At 41.6% G+C, this 20,475-nt stretch overlaps 1 protein-coding gene across 1 annotated transcript in view; it reads left to right on the top strand.

Annotated features, from left to right (window-relative positions):
* The first annotated feature begins 13,117 nt into the window (after window positions 1-13,117).
* The window catches only part of GLI2 (GLI family zinc finger 2), a 194,445-nt gene continuing 187,087 nt past the window's right edge, over window positions 13,118-20,475 (top strand). Inside the window, exon 1 of the mRNA XM_027879741.1 lies at window positions 13,118-13,198. The gene's annotated coding sequence lies outside the window, so the exon portion shown is untranslated. The remainder of the gene's footprint in view (window positions 13,199-20,475) is intronic.

Below are 20,475 nucleotides of genomic sequence, written 5' to 3' on the forward strand. Positions count from 1 at the left end.
TTTTTTTTTTTTTTTTTTTTTTTTTTTTTTTTTTTTTTTTTTTTTTTTTTTTTTTTTTTTTTTTTTTTTTTTTTTTTTTTTTTTTTTTTTTTTTTTTTTTTTTTTTTTTTTTTTTTTTTTAATCCTCTCAGTGCCGGGTTAAGGTGCGATTTTAACTTTTCCACTAGATGGCAGATTGTCATAGTTGAAATCCTTATTCTGGTCCGTTAATTGAGCATCGTCTATTTGCCAGTTTTGCAGTTGAAATGTTTCATGTACAGAGAAAACACTGAAAGAAGAATAGATATGGTGATGTACTCTTCACCAATTTGTTTAGAATTCAACAAGTTCGCTTATTTATTTCTAGTTCCTAGCTGACATCAGTCTGACATTTCAGTACCCCTACAGCAGGACGCGTGGTTCCTGAGAGATGATGTGCATACAACAGATCTGTGCACTTTGCAGCTCCTCAGGACCCACTCCAGGGCTCCTCAGGAAGGAGTGTGTTGGCCAAACCATTGTCATACAGGCCTAGTATATATGTGTTTTGGCTCTTTGGGATTTCTGGACACAGGGCACCTCAAAAAGTCCAGCACTATGACACAAAAAAGTATTTTTTCTCTCTGAATGCTGAAGAAATTGAACCTACTTTGTAAGAGGTGGTAGCCTTTCTGGTTTCATATTCCAGAGTTTTTCAGAGCCCTTTTCCCTTGCAAGTGAAGAGCTCCCTTCACTAGAGCAAGTCTATGACTTCAAACGTCCAAGCAATAAATTCTGCAGTCCTGATGCTCCTGTGCTTGCATGAGGTTCTCCAGGTTCTAGTTCTAGCTTCACAAGTCAAAGCAAACTATGCTATAACTACCAGATTTTTCTTTTTTCACTCAAACCCATGAATTTTACAGACCCCTGGAAAGATGACCTTGAGTCACAGGACACAACAGCTGGGTCCAGGTTTTCTCCTCTGCATTTTTTTTATTTATAACTTCAGGAAGTTACACAGGGGATGGGCTTGTTCTAGTGTCATTCAATGAGTTTAATGGATTTTTTCTTGCTTTACTTTGGTGCAAGATTGATCAGAGTTGGTCCTGGTGACTTCCCTCTTAACAGTAACTAAGTCTGCTACAGTGCTGTCCTGGCTCTGCAGTCTGTGCTGAGGAAATGAATGAGTGGTTTAAGTGTTAAGGTCTCTCCATCTAAAACCACAGCACAGACTTCTCATGCCCAGCTTAAACAGTGATGGCGATTTGATCTTCATTAGCCACAAAGCAGCCACTGGCACCTGAAATTTCACTTCTAAAGAAACATGTGTGAGCTTTACATACAAAGGCAAATAGCAAATTACTCTTCTGGATGTGGTAGCTTTGTCATGTGCTGTTGCCTCAGCAGTGGGGGCCTTTTAACAGTCCCAGAGAGGTGTGATGTACTCACACCTATCTGTATCTGTTTTCCTAACTCTAGTGCAAGTCTTTCAAACTTTCATTTGAGAGGATCAATGCTTCCTAATAGGTTTTCAAAGGCATGGAGCAATTTCCCACTTTCCTGTGACCTAGGCAAGGACCTTGGCATCTCGCAGAGTTAACTGGAGCCTGTTACAGCTGAAATGACCTGTTGTACTGTGACACAAAAAGGGCACCCAACTTCTTTTTTCGGGGAGGAATGATGTCTGGAACTGGTCGCATCCTGGAAGGTGGTGATCTCACTTCTTCACACATCTAATTTGCATTACTCCTGTTGTGGTGGATTAATGCTGATTGGACACAATAATTAGGACAATCCTGGTGCCCCGTGCTGCAACGAGCTTTCTTACCTTTTACATGGTAATCTTTTCCATGCATTTTGTAGATGTCAAGTTGCCAAAGAAATTCTCTGGGTTTATTTGTTCTTTTCCTGCCTTGGGATCCTACTAGTTTGTCAATGTAAAAGGTGGATTTGCTGATCCATCCCTGGGGGAAGGTTTGGCTCTTCAGAGAGCTGTACGAGTCCAGCAAATACAGCCGTGTGGAAATACTTCATTTCCCCCAGATGTAGCCATTCCTTCAGGCTCCAAGCCTGCTTCAAGCTCATTCCCATTTGTGTCCATCTGCAATTTGCTGCAAGTCTTTTGTTGCCAAATATTTTTTGACTACACGCAAACAGAAGGTCCCTAGAAACTATGTGAATTGATCTAATGGAAATCTGACGACCTGTGGCAATGAAAAGCCCAGTTATATGGCAGGGACAGGTTTTCTGTACATAAAAAGCCTGTGACTAGAAGTCCAATACTTCATAGACTGCAGAAGTGGGAGCTTTATATCATTTCCAGCTCACTAATAGTGTTGCCAGCTCTCATGATTTTATCATGAGTCTCATGATATTCTTCTTAAAAGCTTAGTTTCTGGAGTCAGGCAATTACATGAGAATCTTTCTCTCTCTCTTTTTTTAACATTCTTTTCTTAGCAGCAAGTTTCTAACTCTGCTGCTTCCAAGGGGGGAAAGAGTAAAGAAGAAAAAAAAAACAAAGCAAGCTTTAAAAGATGACCAATGTTTATCCTGAAAACTCAAAACCCCCAAGAATGCAAACCAAAAAAGATACATAGATATTACTGTTTGCTTTTTTGCTTTTTAATCTTGAGGGTTTGTTTAAAGCCAATCTTATGTCCAACTCATGATTTTTGAATGCCTGGGATTGGCAACCCTATTTTGACAAAACTAATGCCTATGTGTAGCACTGGAAGTCCTGTTGTGGTATTTATTTTTAGAAAAGCTATTTTAGCTCATTTGGCACATTCTTTATAGCTCCATCTACCTCGTGTAGTTAGACTCATGAGGCCAGATCCTTTGCTGGAGCAAATTAGAGCAAGACCCGTGATTTAAACCATCTGGAGATCTAGCCCATGGTGCAGTCATCTGGCTTTACTGGCAAAGGGATACAAAATATAGTCCCAATAACATTTTTAAAAACTCCATAAAATGTGCCTAAAATAGTCTTTCATCGTTCTGGAGCAGATGTAGCATATACAGAGAACACAGGATGGAAAGCTTCAGAGGATTTTCCTGCTGCTTGTCTGAGAGCATCCCCATGGCTCACTCCATCAGATCTGGCTCTTGTGGGTTTTGTACTCCTCCTATGCCCTGCACCACAACTGAGCTGCTGCTTAACTGTGTCTGTGCTGGGTGCTGTAAAATCATCTTTATACATGTGATTTCCTTACCAGGGAGATACCGACTGTGCTTTGTAACCCTTTACCCACTGCAGTGGAACCATGAAGCTTAGAATGAATGAAGGAGCCCCTCAGATAATAGCCCACATGGAAATGTCTTGGCGCTGGGCTCTCAAAAGCTCTGAAGTGAGACGAGGTCAGTGCTGCTCTGGAGTTGGATATCTCAAGGACCACAGAGGAGCTGCAGGAAGCAATCTTGGTGACTCAGCTGGTGGCAATCTGCCTGCTGGTTCAGTATTGAGACGATGCCCCAGCATGATGTGAGAAGGCGGTGTTTGCTTGGACATCCTTCAGATGAAGTGCAAGGAGGGGCCTCTGACCGCTTTGTTTCTAAAAGATCTTTCAAACCTTTTTTGTAGGAACAAAAATTGGTGTATCCTTTCAGGAGACTGAAACAGTCAAAGAAATGCGACTGCTGATTCAAATCCAGGGAAATGGATTTAAAAAAAAAAAAATATAACTCCTTCCCAGCCCCTCTTCCAGATGTTCTGCAGTAAAAGTCCATACAACATCATGCAGACCTCGTGAATGTCACTAAACCGTTCCACTTTGCTGGCTGCACTTCATGAGGCTGAGTTTCCCTTGCTGAACTGTTAACAGTGTTAATTAGAGTTGTTCAAAGCTGCTTTTTGACTTTGATTTCTGTGACTGTATTGTTGGCACCTGCAGTAGAAGTCTGTGAGCCCCTCTCTTACTATTCAGTGATTCCAGTGACAATCACCGGAGAAAATCAAACATCAATGCTCTGAGCCTCTGCTGTACCTTCTGCTCAGTTATCTCCAGCTGAGTGTTTTGCAGCTTGCAGGAACTCTTTTCAAAGGTGGTGGTGGGAAGGAGACCACAGCTCAGCAGCTCGGTTGCAAATTGTGCAAATCCTTGAATCACACCTGTGGCTGGAGCTCTTCGCTCCCAGGAAAGTTTTGTGTCTTGGATGGCCTGTTTCCTCAGGGACTGTACCCTTGCAAGACACGGGGCTCACTGTGGTCTTCTGAACTGCAAGTTTTGTTTGTTGTGGATTTTCTCGTGGTTCTGCCTGCGTCACTACTTGATTGAGTTATTCTCCTACAACACAGTTTGAGCTTTCTACCTTTTGACTACAGGGTATGAGCTGTCTTGGGTTACATTAACTCTAGCTTTTTACTGGGTTTGCTTTGTGTTTTTCTCTGGACTCATCCAGAACCTAATTAAATAACTTTGTCCTGAGCAGTTAACTCTTAAGAAAAGCTGGAGAAAATGGGCACTGGCCAGAGAGCATTTGGAAAGAAACAGAGGTGGTCTGTGCATAACACCCTTGGGGGGGTGAGGGACCCAACCCAGGCTGGTAAAATGTGCTGTGCTGTAATACTTTGTAGACTCACTCTCTTCTGTCATGGTCTTCAAAGGTGTCACACACTTCAGATGGGAACTGTGACACTCTGCGAAAGCCTAGGAAAAGGCTGGGCAAGGACAATCCTTCCGGGTGCACCTGATTACTTTTACCACGATTTATTCTCGTGTGGTCAGAAGGGGAAAATGTTATTTAGTGGTGTAAGAAAATGTTTGCTGGGTTAAGTATGTTCATTTCAGAACACTGTGGTTTTCAGGCAAGTTGTGGGAGTGGTGCTGAGAGAAGTCTCAGGATTCAGCCAACTGTTGAGCTGCACCAGGATCCCATGAGTCACCAGCCCAGTTCTGGGGGACACTACTGCTGCTTAGGGGTGCTGCAAACAAACAACAGAAGGACTTTAAACAGTATTCTTTCTGATATTTGGAGCATATTCATAAGTCAGGACTACTGGGCTATATTCAGTGGTTGTTAGCATCTCCTGATGATTTTTGAAGAGAGGAATGTTGTTCTTTGCATTGATTACAATCTGCATGGTCAGTACGGAGGTGTTCATACCATAAACACCTGGCTGGGGTAAGCTCGGCTCCCTTTGGGGCCTGGGTGGCTGGGGGAAAGCACAGCTCTCCAAAGAGGGATTCACAACAACAGGCTGACTTACATGCTCTAACATGGCTTGTGCACAGCTCTGCCTCTCTGCATGGATACGTAAGAAACCAAGAGCAGTAGATTAGATTCTCAGCCTGGTGCCCACATTTTCTGTCATTCTTACCATGTTACATTTAGTGTTTAGGTTGTATCATATCAGCTCTGACAGCTGGAATTGAGAATTTTGCAGTGATAGTAAAAGATTAATTGTTCTATTAAGAGGTCATATTACCAAAGAACCAGATTTACTTCTCATTTTTATATCAACATAATATAATAGGGTTTCTTTTTCTCCATGTTTGATGCTAAATAATTGATTGCTGATTCTGAGGAAATCAAGGATTAATAAACTACACATTAGTAGCATAACCTCTACTCTCCTTGTGTGTAAGACTGCTACTGTAGTATATTTTCTAGGATTTGTTCACTCCAAATTTTGGAAGTTGTTAAGGATGGAATTTATTTGGTCTTGGTTTGTTTAATAGTATAAATGTTGTAATCATCATTCTGTTTTGGGAAGCTTTATTTGAATCCATGGATCAGAAACAATGGATTGAAATGGGTGAATGGTTAGGAGGTGGTAGAAATTAATTTCAGACTTTTGGTGAAAGTTTATATGGTCCTTGCTAATCACCTTATGTTGATGCTGTTGTTCTATAAAGTTATTAACAAACCTAAATTGTCCTGGATTATTAAATAGCTACTGTACTTAAGAAAAGATAATTAATATTACAATGTGATTCTAATATATAGAAGTTGCATGTTTATCTTGTGTATGGGTATGTGACCTAGTACATATATTACCTACCCCTGAGGACTATCCCATCTGCTTAGCCAATGAGGCATGCACAGATCACCTCCTGTGTGTAAAGCCAGCAGGATTTAAGCTCTGTTTTAGAAATGTTTGGGATCATTCTAGAAGAAAGGTATAATATCAGTATTATAGAACTACCTATATCTGTGCATATTATCCTCAAAACCAATAACAGAGAGAGAGAGAAGTGCTCTAGTTATGTGCAAAGGTTTGCTGCTGTGTGCATTTCAATGGAAATAACTTTTGTCTCTGTGGATGTGTAACTTTATAGCATCAGTTCCCTAAGTATATGTAAAACATATTCTGCTAGTAAACCACTTCTTGTGTAGTCAATATGCATATTTATTGGTAAAACATATGCACACTGTCATCTGTCAAATGTTTTACGTGTTACCCAATTTCAAATGAGTAGAATAAAACAACTGCATTAGGCTGCATTATATTGGTGAAACATATTTATTCTCTTCTCATAAGAGGAAGTTCTGAGGCTCACCAGTGATTGTGGTGGTTCCTAACACCAAACCCAATTAAATAGGGTGTAGAATCTTGCCATGGTGGCTCTTTGGTTTGTGTTCCCTTCATGCAGAGCACTAAGTAACACATTAAGTTCAGCAACAAATCTAGAGAAAAGGGGTATCCAAGCATTAATCATTCATTGCAATGCTTTATGAAAGAAATCTCAGTGAAAACAAAAGCAGGAAACTCAACTATTCTGAGAAGCACTTTGAGGTAGCACTAGTTTCGGCTGCCAGGTATTTGCACTATCAATCAAAATATATTTATTTATCGGTTGAATCATATATTAAAACCCTGGGCTATGCAGAATAAGAGGCAGAAGAGAAATATTGAATGTATACATACAAAAATACTGAAGCCTACACTTTCTAGAAATAATACATAAATGTCATTTGCTGACAGAAAAACAGATTGTTGTAAAAGGAACTCCGGCAGTGACCTGATATCAGAATCACAATTTCCTGTGTCACAGGTTAGTGAGAAATTGCTTCTTTACAGCCTAACAATTCAAGGAATAATGACCTAACATTGTTCCACTGTGAATTGGGGCCAAGATATATATTTTTGCAGGTAGCAACAAATAAGAACAAACCTTTCAAAGAACCAGAATGCATAAATCCTAAAGCACACGGGAGAATTCACCAGTTTTGACATAAGCAATCTATAAACAATATAACCAATCTAAAATATATTAGATATGATTGCAAATGTTACTTGTCTCTTCAGCAAAACCGTGCTGGACCTTTGCAGGCAGTACATAGGAGGGCTATTATTTAGGGATTTGGGGTCCTTCTGATGTCAGATGTTGGTGTCACTCATTTATTCAACAAATGTTATGGATATTTACAGTGGCTTGATAGAGTTTTCAGACACTTCATGCTGTTCAGCCTGCACTTTCATACACCTGTGTCCACATTCTTTGCTCATCACCATAAGATGTTAGTCAAGATTTACAGTAAAGGATGTGTATTTTGGATGCCTTACTCGAGATAACTCACAGACATCTCATTTTCAAAGAAGGCAGGCTACATCTTAAAATTTGAATACTGAAAAATAGGAGCCCTTTCTGAAACTTAGGATTTATACAACTTTGACTATTGTTCTGCAACCCTTGGAGATTTATCTTGAGAAAGGGGCCCTCAGTACACAACAACTCTGAGATGTGGATGATATGGTCATATTCTTATTTCTAATCCTTTTATTCCTTTACAGCCTCCTAAAACTAGGACTAGCCCAACAGTTCATGCTTTTGCTGAAATGCCATCTAGAAGAATCGTAATTCCTCCAAAAGACTTAGAAAAGTGATTTACAAAAGTAAACAAGGTGAGATGGTTTTGAATGATTTATATACCCTTAAATCAGGACAGAAGAAAGAAGCTCTGACAAAGGATTTCTTCATGAGACAGCATTATCTAGTAGACTGAATTTGGGTCTATGAACTGGGATTTCCTTTCTAGCTTTACCAGGAATTCTTTATCTGGCCTTGGATGAGATAAGCATTAGAAATCCTAATTAATACTTATAGAACTATTAAGGTTAAACGCATAAAGTTTTTTGGCTGGGGGAAAGCAAAAACTTTATTAAAGTCACTGGCCACAGTAGATAATGTTTCAGCAGTCTGACATCAGGGCAAATCCGTGCAAATCATTCATCAGTATATATACACTGATACACAGTGTGTACATGAAATGTAGTATAATGTGTGCAGGACCAGATTATACATTTTGTACTGACAGGCATTTCTATTTTTCTGCAAAACCTAACAAATTTTGTCTTCCTGGAGTAGAATGAAAAGTCTTCTCCTTAGTTTTCCCTCATGAAATATAAACATAGCTTCCAACAAATCTCAACTTCATATCAATGGCCGAGTTTTGCCAACTCCAGTTGTTTGCAATTCTTCACACAATGCCACTTACAGGTATTCCAGTTACTATTATGTGCATCCCACTCCCTGCTCTCTTCTCCTCCCTCTAAGGAGGCAGACTTCGAGTAACCAAATCAACCCTGGGCAAGAAAACTGTTGTCTGCCTCCCCATCAAATCAAGCATTTTGTTGGGGACAGATGAAGCCCAGAAGGAGCCCTCCTTTTTCAAATTCCCAGGCAGGCAGGGCGCTGTATCCCATCTCTGGGATGGCAGAGGGGGCTGCAGTTAGAAGGACAGGGAGAAGAAAAATAAAGAATTGGAAACTGCAAAGTCTCATGAGAAAAGACAATCCCTCAGAAGCTGCACATTTTGTTTTTACATCCATGCCAAAGAGCAATGCTTCTGCAGTGTCACTTGTTTTCCTTTCCCCACATAAGCATGATGAACTGCTGCTTTTCTACAACTGGAAACACTGTAAGAGACATAACACATCCCCGAGCTTTTCACATTAAACTTTCTGTAATTTGGGTATTTGAGCTTGGAGTTGTTACTCTAAGAGCAAATTGTGCTTTCTGTTTCAGATCTGAGTGGGAGAAGGGACCTCTGACCGTCCAGCATCAGGCTGGGTCTGGCAAGAGTAGCCCCAAGTGCAACAGACATGACGGGCTTCTGTCCTTCTGCTAAGACAGGTAATGAATGGCATGCATATCCCTCGTTCATGGTGAATGCCCATTCAAATGGTTTGCTTATCATTTTATGAGCAGTAATTTCAGTGTATGTAGTCGTGTGAATAAGGTCTTGTTTTAGCGGGGCATTTCAGTTTGTGATTATAGTTGAGTAAGATCTTGCATTCTCTCTGAAATGAAAGGCAGGCTTCCAGGCCAGTTTTGCAGTAAATAAGAGTACTGCCTCATTTGCTGATGTAGCATGGAAGTATCATTTTGTAATAATGGAAAAACCTTAGAGGAGTTTATGGCTTTATCTAAATATTCGCGATCCAGTATATATTAAACCTGACAAGAATGGACCCTTCCAGTACAACAACTGAAAACTAAAAAAAGCAACAACTATCAGGAAATTAGCATTGAAGTTATACTTTGGAGACAGGAAAAATAAAATAAGGTTTAATCAAACTGTAGAAAGCAGGAAGATGGCACCTGCCTCGAGAAACTTAACACTGAAGCTTTAAACAAGAAACAACACATATATGGAGGGAGATAGGAATCAGAGCTGAATATCATCCCCATGAGTATTGTCTCATTGTCTACCCATAGTTACGATTTCCCTCAGGTAACAGGGCCACTTTAAAAAAAAAAAAAAAAGGGAATGTACTGTGCCAAAAAACCTTTCCCATTCTCCTAGTAAAATTCTGAGCCAGCATTGCACATGACATTATTAATTCATTAAATATCATTGTGATTAATTATATTCAATAGATACGAGTTGCATTCAGGTTCAGTGCAACTTCATTGACCCCAGAGCTGGTACAGCTGTTTAAATCAGGGCAGAACTGCTCATGTACTACTTCCCACTTGAACTTAAACCAGATATCATAAAGATAGAGGTGTGTGAAACATGGTTTAAGGCCTCTATATACTAGTGATCATCCCATATGTAATTATTTTCTACGTTCTAAAAGAGAAGTATATTTAAATGTGATTTTTTTTTTCCTGGTAGCTTTTACCTGTGAGTATCCTTCGGAATACTCAAATGGGCCTTTTAATTTATCGTAAGGATCTATGAGGATTTATAGAAATAAGTCCTACAGATATGAACAGAACAGAACGGAGCATCCCCCATTGGTTTTTCAACAATTTTCTTTAAAAATGTACTTTAATAAAAAATTACAGCTCTCTTTCAGAACTATATAAAACATTTTAACAGCCACATTTTTGCCTTTTGAGGCTAGTCTAACTTCCAGATTTTTTCCACTGACCCAGCAGAAGTGGGACAGATCCCAGACCTGGATCTAGCAATCCTGGACCTGGTGGTATGTCAGTCTTTGATCATTGTGAGAGCTTTTTTTCTAAAATTGTGATTAAAAAAACCCCTTTCCTTAGTCCTGCACATTTTGGAATGTATCTTCTATATCCACATGCTCATGCTACAACAAGGTATAGTCAGGGCACGTTGTCATATATCTTTATATCCTTACTTGGTTTCATCCCTATCAAGTTGTAAAAGAGCAGGAGGGAAGACCAGAGGGAAGATTTGCACTTTGACCCCTTGTTCATATTTTCGTTCTTTTATGTATACCAAATGTCAGTCATTCTGTCGTCTATTTAATCTCGGACACCTATGGAAGATTAAGAGAGGGCAGTTCAATGAGCAGAGCAGGAGAGGTAAGGATAGATGAGCTACAGCAGGCAGATAATGTAAAAGCCAACTCAAAGTTCTCAAAAAACTCCAGCCGTCACCAGCCGTCATCCTTCAGACAAAAAGGAGGAGTTTCCATTCAGGCTTAAAAATCTCCATCTTCTAAAGGATTGACATGTGTGAATTCTAGAAGGGAAAACTGTCCTTCTTTACCTAACTCTGAGTTGATCCTTTAATGCTTCCTTCTTTTGATTTTAAATATGTTCTTGGCCAACAGTCTGGATTGCACATGTGTTTGTAACTGTGCAGCAGGAATTTAGAACATATCTAGTGTTAATTTTTTGCCAGCTTCTCTTTTTGATCCATCCAAAACCCTCTTATTCTAACCCATCTCCCAAGCTGCCAGGTCATCTTTCCCCAGTAAAGTAACCTGGGAATAAAAGCAGGCTTTGTTTTTTGGAGATCAAAGACTTGTTTTGTTCCTACTTTTGGTAACCAAAGCCCCCTTTCCCTTGCACGGTGCTCGTCAGTAGTAGGTGCAATGAAACTCCTCTCAGCACAAAATTATCCACTTGCATGGGGTAAGGTTGCCCTGCTATGCCAGCATAGAGTGTATGTGTGCCATAGAAAGGGAAAGGGATTTTTTTGGATTAGAGAGTGGGTGCACATTTATGCTAGACTTCAACCAAAACAACGTCCCATCGTTGGTGGTAGGCAAACCAACCTGTTGCCTCACTGTCCTCCCCAAGCTATCTGAATGGAATAAATGGGATTTGAGAGTGCATGAGGATCTAGTTGTCATCCTCAAAAAAAAGAGAAAGAAAAAAGGACACGTGCAAATTTTCAGATAAATTGGTAGCAGGTTTTAGGATTAAATTTTAGAATGGAGCAGTCCAGCCAGGTTGCTTTGCAGAGGCTAGAAGAGGAAAGTTTCTGAGTGGTTTATGCTCATTTTCCACTTGCCCAGACCTGGGCTGCGTGTCGGGCAAACCCACTGGCAAATGTTAACACTGCCCAAGGGACTGAAAGTGAAGCTGGGGGCTGATGTGGCATGCGGTTGCCATGGTGCTGGCCATAATCCTGCCGGAGTCAGATACCCTGATGATACGGCGAGTTTGAGCTTGCTCTGGGGTACAGCTTGATGACCCTCCCCAACAGCATCTGGTTGTGTTTTAAACTTTTGTTAAATTCCATAGCCAAAGAAACCAAAACAAATCGAAAAACAAGCCCTGCCTGGCCGAAACCCAAGTTCAAACTGCTGCGTTTCTCATTGGTGCTACTGTTAATGCACCAGATCAGCGCAAAAGCAAAAATACTTGGGGTGGGAGTGGGGCACTTCTTGAAGATTATTCTTCTTCCCCTCCTCGTAGCCTCGATCCCAAAACACGAGGATTAACCTAAACTATCGTGCTCCGGCGAGGTTGCTTATCGTGTTTGGGGAACAGTCTTTAATGAATGCTTTTCCCCCCAAGATGTTCCTGGCGGGTAAAGCCGCCCGTGTGCGGGCGCCGGCTCCCGCAGGGATATGGCCGCGATATGGGGATGTTCGGCGGAGCTCTGCTGCCCCCAGCCCTGCCGGGGCGGGGGCTTGAAAAGTTGAGCAAACTCCCGGGGAAAAAAACCAAAATAACCACTAAAGTTGGAGGAAAACCACCCCCAGCCCCATCCCCGCCTCTGCGCGGGCGAATCTGCACAGGCCGAACTTCAGCTGTTCGGGGAGGAGGAGGGCGGCTTTCCCCGAGGAAGGGGGATTTGTGTGGGTTCGCTGCAGATGCGCTCCAGCTGAGCGGAGTGCCGAGGGGCTGTCGGCTCCCGGCCCGCTCCCGGGTGGCACAGCGGGGCCGGGGCAGCGGAGCGGATCCCACCGAGCCCGCCAGAAAGCCTCACACCCAAAATGGTGCGGTTCGCCGAGGCGAGGGGATCCGGGATGAAAGAGGCTGGAGGGAGGAGAGAGAGAGAGAACCCGGAGCGGTGCGCTGCTCCCGCGCCGAAAGGATGGGAAGGCTTAGATTTCCCTTTTTTTTCTTAAAGGGCGGGGGGGGGGGGAACAGACCCTGCAGCCAGTTTTCCTCTTATGTCAGGGCTTGAAAGCGCTCCAGCGTCTTCCTACAGGCTGCTGAACTTCATCCCATGTGTATCCATGTATATGTGTATATATACATATATATGTATATAAAGTAAGTGTACGTGTGCGCGCCGTGTCCCGCGGGCAGCCCGGCCGGATGGGCTGCAGGAGCCGCCCCGCAGCGCCCCGCACCTCTCCACGCCGCCCCCGGCCCTCCCCAGCCCTCCCTCCCCGCCCGCCTCCGTGGAGCTCCTCCGCGGCAGCAGCCGGGAAAGCGCCGCGCCGCCGCCGGGATCCGCGGCAGCTTTTGGCGAGGAGCGGAGCACACGGGGGGAGAGGCACAAAAGGGAAGGACGGAGGGAAGGTCCCTCCCACGCCCCCCTCCCCCAAGTTTATGATGGGGGTCCGGAGGAGCAGCGCTGCTCCGCGGCAACCGCTTGCCTGCTGAAAACTTGCTGCTCCGCTTTTTGGGTAAAGTTGATGCTTATTGTGTTTTTTCATTGTGTTTTTTATTGTTTTTCCTTTCCCCCCCCCCCCTCTCTTCTACGGTTTTTGTCGGAGCTGCCCTGCACGGGCGGGGAGCGGGGGGGGAGGGGGGGACGGTGAGGGAGGCTACAAATTTGTTGAGGGTCTGTCCTCGCAGCGGGTGCCTGAGGGGGGCCCGTCCCGTGTGTCCCCCCACACACGTCGCAGGTGAGCGGGGAGGATGCGGCCGCGCGTGTGTCCGGTGTGCGCCCCCTTTCCCCGTCCAGACCCCTCCGGGACTGTGCCTCCATGACCATTGTTTTTCCCGGGGGCTGCGGTGACAGTCCCAGCCGCGGGCCGTTGCCTGGACTGCCTTGCCCCGGGTCCTGGAGGACAGCAGGGCTCCCCAAAGCCAGCAGTGAGTTTGCCTTCCCTTAAAACAAAAAAGAAAAATTAAGTTACCCCCTCTCCTCCTTGTCATTCCACCCCCCACCCCCCCGGGAGGGGCAATCTTTCGACAAGTATATTTGCTGAGGAATTTAAAAAATTCCCTGCTGCAACTTGATCCCTGTGTGATGAGGAGCAGCTTGGAGAGACCCGGACTCCAATCCTATTAAGGACTTAGAGAGTTGAGAGTTTTTCCCCTGGACTCGGTGGCTTTAAAACAATCAGGGAGGAGGGGAGGGAGATGGGCTCATCTAGATGCCTTTTCTGCCTCAAGTGATTGCCATCATTTCCTGGGAAACCTGACTTTTCCCGCGCGGGGGTTTAGGATGATTTATCGGTGGTCCTGCTGCTGGCTTTTCCGATGTTTACGGGCTATTTATTTATTTATTTATTCATTTAGTTAACCTGGGCTTCAAAACTTTCCGGACCGGGGCTGTGGCTCCGTCGCGGGTGCGGTGCGCGCAGCGGTGTCCCCTCCGCGGGCCCGGGACACGGGAGGGCATCGTGCTCGGCCTCCTGGTGGATGGTCCCGGGTGGGCAAATGTCCTGGTGTGTGGGGGACACCGTCGGCTGAGCCAGCGAAACTTGTGTCTGCCTAGAGCAGAACTCTCGCTTCTCGTACTGCTCCAGGTGCTGGAAAACTTTGTGCGTATAGAAATTAGCATTTTATTGGCGCATCGTGTTTATATTTTTACAGCCACAGATAGAGGGACTAGTTGTAAAAGCTTGTCCAGCGCTCGCCAATCCCCTGCACTGTTTTGGGGTTTTTTTGTGGTTTGTGTTTTTTTTGGTATGGTGGTGGGGTTTTATGGTGGGTTTTGTTTTTTTGGTGTTTTTTTTTTGTTGGTTTTTTTTTTTTTTTTTTTTTTTTTTTTTTTTTTTTTTTTTTTTTTTTTTTTTTTTTTTTTTTTTTTTTTTTTTTTTTTTTTTTTTTTTTTTTTGCAACTGAGATGGGGGACGTACAAGAATTTGAGAGTAAGCGTTTGACTAGCATGTGCATAAAACAGCATTTAAACAAATATTGTATTGGCATGCACTGTGGAGTTGATGCCAAAAAAGTAAAGCAAATAAGCCATGAAATTCAAAATACACAGAAGTGGAATAGACTGATTTGTTACAAGACCTGCTGATTTGATCTGTTTGTTGTAGCTGCTTTGTTTTAAGAAAAGCTTTGGGTTTTTGAAGGTGGTTTTTTTTTTTTTTTTTTTTTTTTTTTTTTTTTTTTTTTTTTTTTTTTTTTTTTTTTTTTTTTTTTTTTTTTTTTTTTTTTTTTTTTTTTTTTTTTTGCGGGGGGGTGTCTAAACCTAATATATTTCACTAGAAAAGAAACTACATGCACCTGGAAAAGAGGATCCTGTTAAATAATTAAATAATTATGTTCCTGGGGTATTTGAAATACAGCATTGCTGCATACAGCAACTGCAGTTGGTCAATGGGTTTGGTTCAACTTTTCTGATGGGCGGATATGGTAATTTGTATTTGGACTGGAACTTCAGGAAATATTGACACCTGTCAAACTTTGAGTTGCAATAAAAATGTCATATTGAATGTTATTGCAAAACTGACAACTTTTAAGAAGTGAATGAAATTCATTATGGCTTTTACACTGTAAACAACTCTTGGATATTTGTCATTTGATTGAAAGCGTGACCTATCGTAGCACTGAAAAGTGCCTGATTCACTGAAGATGAACTTGTTAATCTATAAGTGTGTATATCAGCCTCTGGTGTGGGTTTGTGAAAGAGCTCATATTTAAAGCAAGGTGAGGTAAGATTCACTTGATCTTGAATGTTGTTTTTCCTTAAAGTATGTGACTTTGAAGTACCCAGAAATGCAACTGCTGTTCTTCAAAGGAAAACAGATATTGAGGACTGTTTCCAACTTCCTTTCAATGTCTTTTTTTTTCCTGTGTGTCGAGGGGGATGTATACAGATGGACAAATACTGTTTGTGTTAGGTCATTCAATTAAAGAAAAATTAGAGCCATAGAAGAACTTGAACTAGATGCATATGTCAGTATAAATCTAGCATCATTTCATTGAAGCTGCTCCAGGTTATACTTGGATAAAAGAGAGCAGAACTTGACCTCAGATATCCAGTGCGTAGCAGCCTGCATTCCCAAATGTCACACTGAACACTGAAGTCACATTTAAAAAAGACAGCCTTTTGGCTGCTTATGTATGATGACCAGGATTTTTGTCATTGTTTTGAAAAAAAAAAACAGTTTAAACTTTTATGTCAAAGAACCTATGCTTTTGACTATGCTTTCTGTCATTCTAATGCTCTTACAGGTTTGTACCACAACTTCCCTTTCAGTGGCACAGTTGTATAGAAGCTGTAAATGCTCTGGGACTATGTGATCAGCTGTATATAGAAAGGGTTATGTGATCGCTACAGCACTGTATGACTTGAAAATTTTTTGATGATCCTGATACTTTATTTCTATTGAGAGAGTTTGAATTTTTCTAGTGAGTTTTCCAGCCCTCTGGCCCCATCTTTTTTATTTAAGGATATGTTAGAGCATCTGACCTAATAGCAATTGCATTATCCTCATTCTCTGCTTCTCAGTACGGAGGACACTTGGTTAACCGCCTCCCCCTGTTTTCAGTGGCCTACTGTAAGCCAGTTGTTTGCCCTGTAGTCTGAAAGGTACACAGATACTTCATGCTTTTGTACTCTGAGAAGTGCCCTGTTCATAGTGAAGTTTCCAGTGCAGATTAGTGAAGGCAGTGGATTCAGTAAGCAGTCACCAAAATCTGTATGTATTTGTGCAGCAAACACCTATCTATTGCCCCATCACAAAGCCTCCACTTAATAATCTGGCCAAGGATTTCAAGGCAGTGAGTTTTTTCAAAGAAACTACTTAGGAACGTTAGATGTGACTATAGCATCAAACTAATTAGTTGCCACTCCACTTCTATGAAGCTTCCAGGGCTTTATAGAAATGCGATATTTGCACTTCTCACTTGCTGCTAAGGCATTGAGGTTAAGCGGTCTCTGCTTTTTGTCGGCTTTCTTACTGATGGGAAAGATTCCAGGGCATTGTTCGAGAGCTGCACAACCCCCTTATATACCTGGGTAAATATTTTAAACAGTTGCACATTTGGACAACTTGCCACAAAGCATTAAGTGGTATTTGGGGTTTGCTGCAGCTCTGTTGCCAGGGCCCTTTTAAAGAAAATGAAAACAACAGGAGGTATTTGGGAATTAATTAAAACAACACTAAATAAAAATAAGAAAGAATGAGTCCCAGTATGAGTGACGGTAAGAAGACATTGTGTTAGCATGCAGGTAATACATGATTGCCTGTGCATATCTATATGTACATACATTTGTGTGTATGCATGTAATATACCCAATTCTTGATCTGTGTAATCAGCAGATCCCATATATGTGCACCCTCTAGAAACTAACTGGAGTTTGATGTAAAAGTAATTCCCATTGGATCTTGCATGGTAATCTTAAAAGTTCAAGAGGCAAAATTGCAGGTTTCTCTTGTGAACAAGTGAGTGGAGTGGAAATACTGGGTAATCAGATCTAATATTCTACAGACCAGTTCCAGTTGGGAGTGAGTACATGTTAGATGTGTCCAGGAGAGGCCACAGAACTTTGCTTCATTCATGCTTCACTACTGTAAAACCACACCCCATACCCTTTAACTTCTTGTAAACAAAATAAACCCAAATACACTGAAGCTGAAATGTGTTGTATGAAGGGAGCAGGAAAGCTGTCCTTTAATTCAGAAGTTCAGAGCTGTAAAAATTGTTTTGGATTTGTGAGTATTGAGTACCACAGAAAAAGAGGCCCTGGTGCCTGGAAGTGGACACCCAAATTAGAAAAAAAAATTGAAAATAGGCTCCCTTGGACTCCCATTGTAATGAGTGGAAGCGTTTCTGATACTGTCATGGGCATGACTGCCCAAATACATTAGTCACTGGTGAATCTTTTCTCATCGTTTCACAATTATTTGCGATTGGCTGTCACCTTTCTACAATTATAAATATTCTGAGAGGAAACAATACAAATTAGAATTGTAGGTACCGGGATCTTTGTACTGGATGTATTTCTTTTTACTTTCTAAGTGTTCTTTTTCATATGAAAAGAGTCTAGCAGCTTTATCCTTATTCAAGTCTTTTCTTTTTGTATCTACTGGGGAGAAAACCATTAATTTTAAGGAATGGTGAGAGTAAGCCTTAAGCTGTCTTTGACATTTTAGTTTAACTTGAATAGGTTAATTTTTTTTTTTTTTTTTAAAGAAAACAAGTTGGTGGGAAGTGTGTTTTAACTGTGAGCGCCCGATTTCGACCATTAGCATAAGAAAAAAAGTTTTAGTGCATTTACTATTGTATTGAATGAAGAGTTCCAACAGTCAGGGAAAAGAAAGTAAAAGGCTGTAAAGAAATGATGGTCTATTCAGATTATTCAGCAGCCCAGAGCTCTGGTCATCTGCCTCTGAAATCTGTGATCGGGATATCACTTTTATCTTCCTGTGCCTTTCTCTCGCCTTTTTCACATGTTCACTTTTGTCAAGGTTTATTGATCACGTTTTCTTCTCTGCAAATCTGTGGAAAATTTAATGAACCAAAAACAACTGAGAAATAAAAAGAACTTTGTATTCATTAGCCACTAGATTGAATTTTGTTCTATAGTCACTACTCTGTTGCCTCCCATGTGCCTCATTGTGTCACTTCTGCAGCAGTTACAGTACGTACAGTGGGGATGGCAGCATTATTAATTCTCTTCCAGAGAAAAGTTTGTTTAATGTTGTGAACTCATGGCAGCCCCAGCCCTGCTGCTTGGCTCTTCTCTGTCCTCCTGACATTCAGATTCTTGACTGTGGTGCTTCTGTAACTAAATACCTTTAAGTGTGTATTCCGCAGAGCATTTACCTCTTCAAGAATGAAATGTATTTGCTGCCTAGCAATTAAACCCAAATTTAAATGATTGCAGATTAGTAGGAGTTATTTACAGTCCTGATTGTTTTGGTGCTGTGATTCTTGTTCATTACACATCTGCTTTGCCGTGGTGCTGCCCCAGAGCGCTTTGTGATGCAAATGCTTTTGTTAACTTACAAATAGTTTCAGTATCTAGATCATCTCAGGTGACATATTTAAGTCTCTTCTTTTTTCCCAGATGGACTTAAAAAGCTGTAATTAAATGTGGCTTCCAGTATGATTAAGCTTTGCTAACATTTTCCATGGAACGATTTACTTGAACTCTGGCACTTTCTGAACCTGTCACTGAAAGATTTTTCAATAAACGCCCCTTTTAACATTAATTTCATTTCATTTAGTGCAGCTTGTAAGTGTAGGAAAATGAGTTAAAATGAAGCATATATCTGCCTGAGAGATTTCTTGGGTGTTTCTTGATTCTAAAGAACTTTGCTGTTACCCTGTGTTAAATGCTAAGGTGTAAATCCCAGGGGAAGGAAAACCATAGGGTTCTGTAGAATAGTCCCAAATACTTTCCTAACGAATAGTAGCATCAATGCTTATACTTGTAGGGGCTGAGGTAAAAGCCACAAAAGGGAATCTGTACTTGAGCTTGTAATTTCAGCTACAGTAATGGCACATCTGTGACTGCATCTGTTTTTCTGTGAGTGGAATGACTCTCTGTTCTGTAGCAGTCCACACCTGCGATCTTAAACTGTCTGTAAACTAGAGAAAGGACTTTGTGCCCAGCACAATCAACCCTGCTGGCAAAGTCTGGGCTTCTGTTTGGGAGGAGAAAAAAAAAAAGGTGATAAGTCTTCTATCCCCTGTGAAATGTGGGATTTTAGTGTACATAATCCCTTCAGATGAAACTAAGGAAATCTCTCCAGAGGAAGATACCTTTTCTGGGATGCTCTGCTACACAGTGGAAGCCAGTGTGGGTTCTGCCCCTCAGAGATGGACCCCTGTGGGTCCCTTCACCCCTGCCATGAGGTGGCAAGTACCCCATGATGGGGGACCACCAGGTTCTTCCCTGGATCTGCAAGGGATGATCAGCTGCACAGCTTAATTCCTGCAGAAGCAGTGGAAAAAATTCCAGTGTTACAAATGCAATTCAGATGAGTAAGAGATGCTGTAATATCACAGTGCTGCGGCTTATATTCATTGCTGGGAGCTTTAAGTATTCAGTCTTTGGAAGTTAAATCCTTTTTTGTTTAAATGTCCTGTGTATTTAGTGATTATATCCTATTTAAGCAAGTGGTTCAACTGGAAATTGTCTCACACTGTGTTAAGCAGGTTGATTCTGCTGCTAAAATTCATTGAAAACTCCTTGAAAACATAACTTTTTTTTTTTTTTTTTTTTTCCCCTGCTTGGAAAGTGGCATCCCTGGCTAGAATGAGTATATTGCTCCCCTCCACGCTGACCTGTGGAGCTCTATTAGAGTCCTTTTATCACACCGTCTTTAAAAGCAAGGTCTGTTGATTGCAGCAGTGTTAAAAGAGCATCAGTTCCTAACATCAAGATCGCTCCTTTTCAGAGCAATCCTCAGCAATGCCTCTTTGTGCAGTGGACAATGCAATAAGTCAGACAGGACTTTCTGAGCCACCTCTATAAGGAACTGTAAGGGCTGCTGAAGTACACTTGTGTTAAGTTGAATTGATTGAAATTTAATAGCTGTTAGTAGCCTATGAATGGTAATGATTTTCTAGAGTATCTTCACCATGCTTGACATTAATAACTAGAGAGTGTGTATGTGTGACGCTAGTATGTTATTCATTTTTAAAGATGCTTTCTCCCAGCCCTCTTTCCCATAATTTAGTTGTTTTGATGCTTCGGGAAAAAAAAATCTTGGGCTTCAAAGAGCACGTACATCTTGTCAACATAATTTTGTGCTCAAGATTTTTA

Source organism: Empidonax traillii, unplaced genomic scaffold (assembly GCF_003031625.1).
Source record: "Empidonax traillii isolate 1590-97213 ecotype Southwest subspecies unplaced genomic scaffold, ASM303162v1 scaffold57:size2250009, whole genome shotgun sequence".
NCBI lineage: Eukaryota > Metazoa > Chordata > Aves > Passeriformes > Tyrannidae > Empidonax > Empidonax traillii.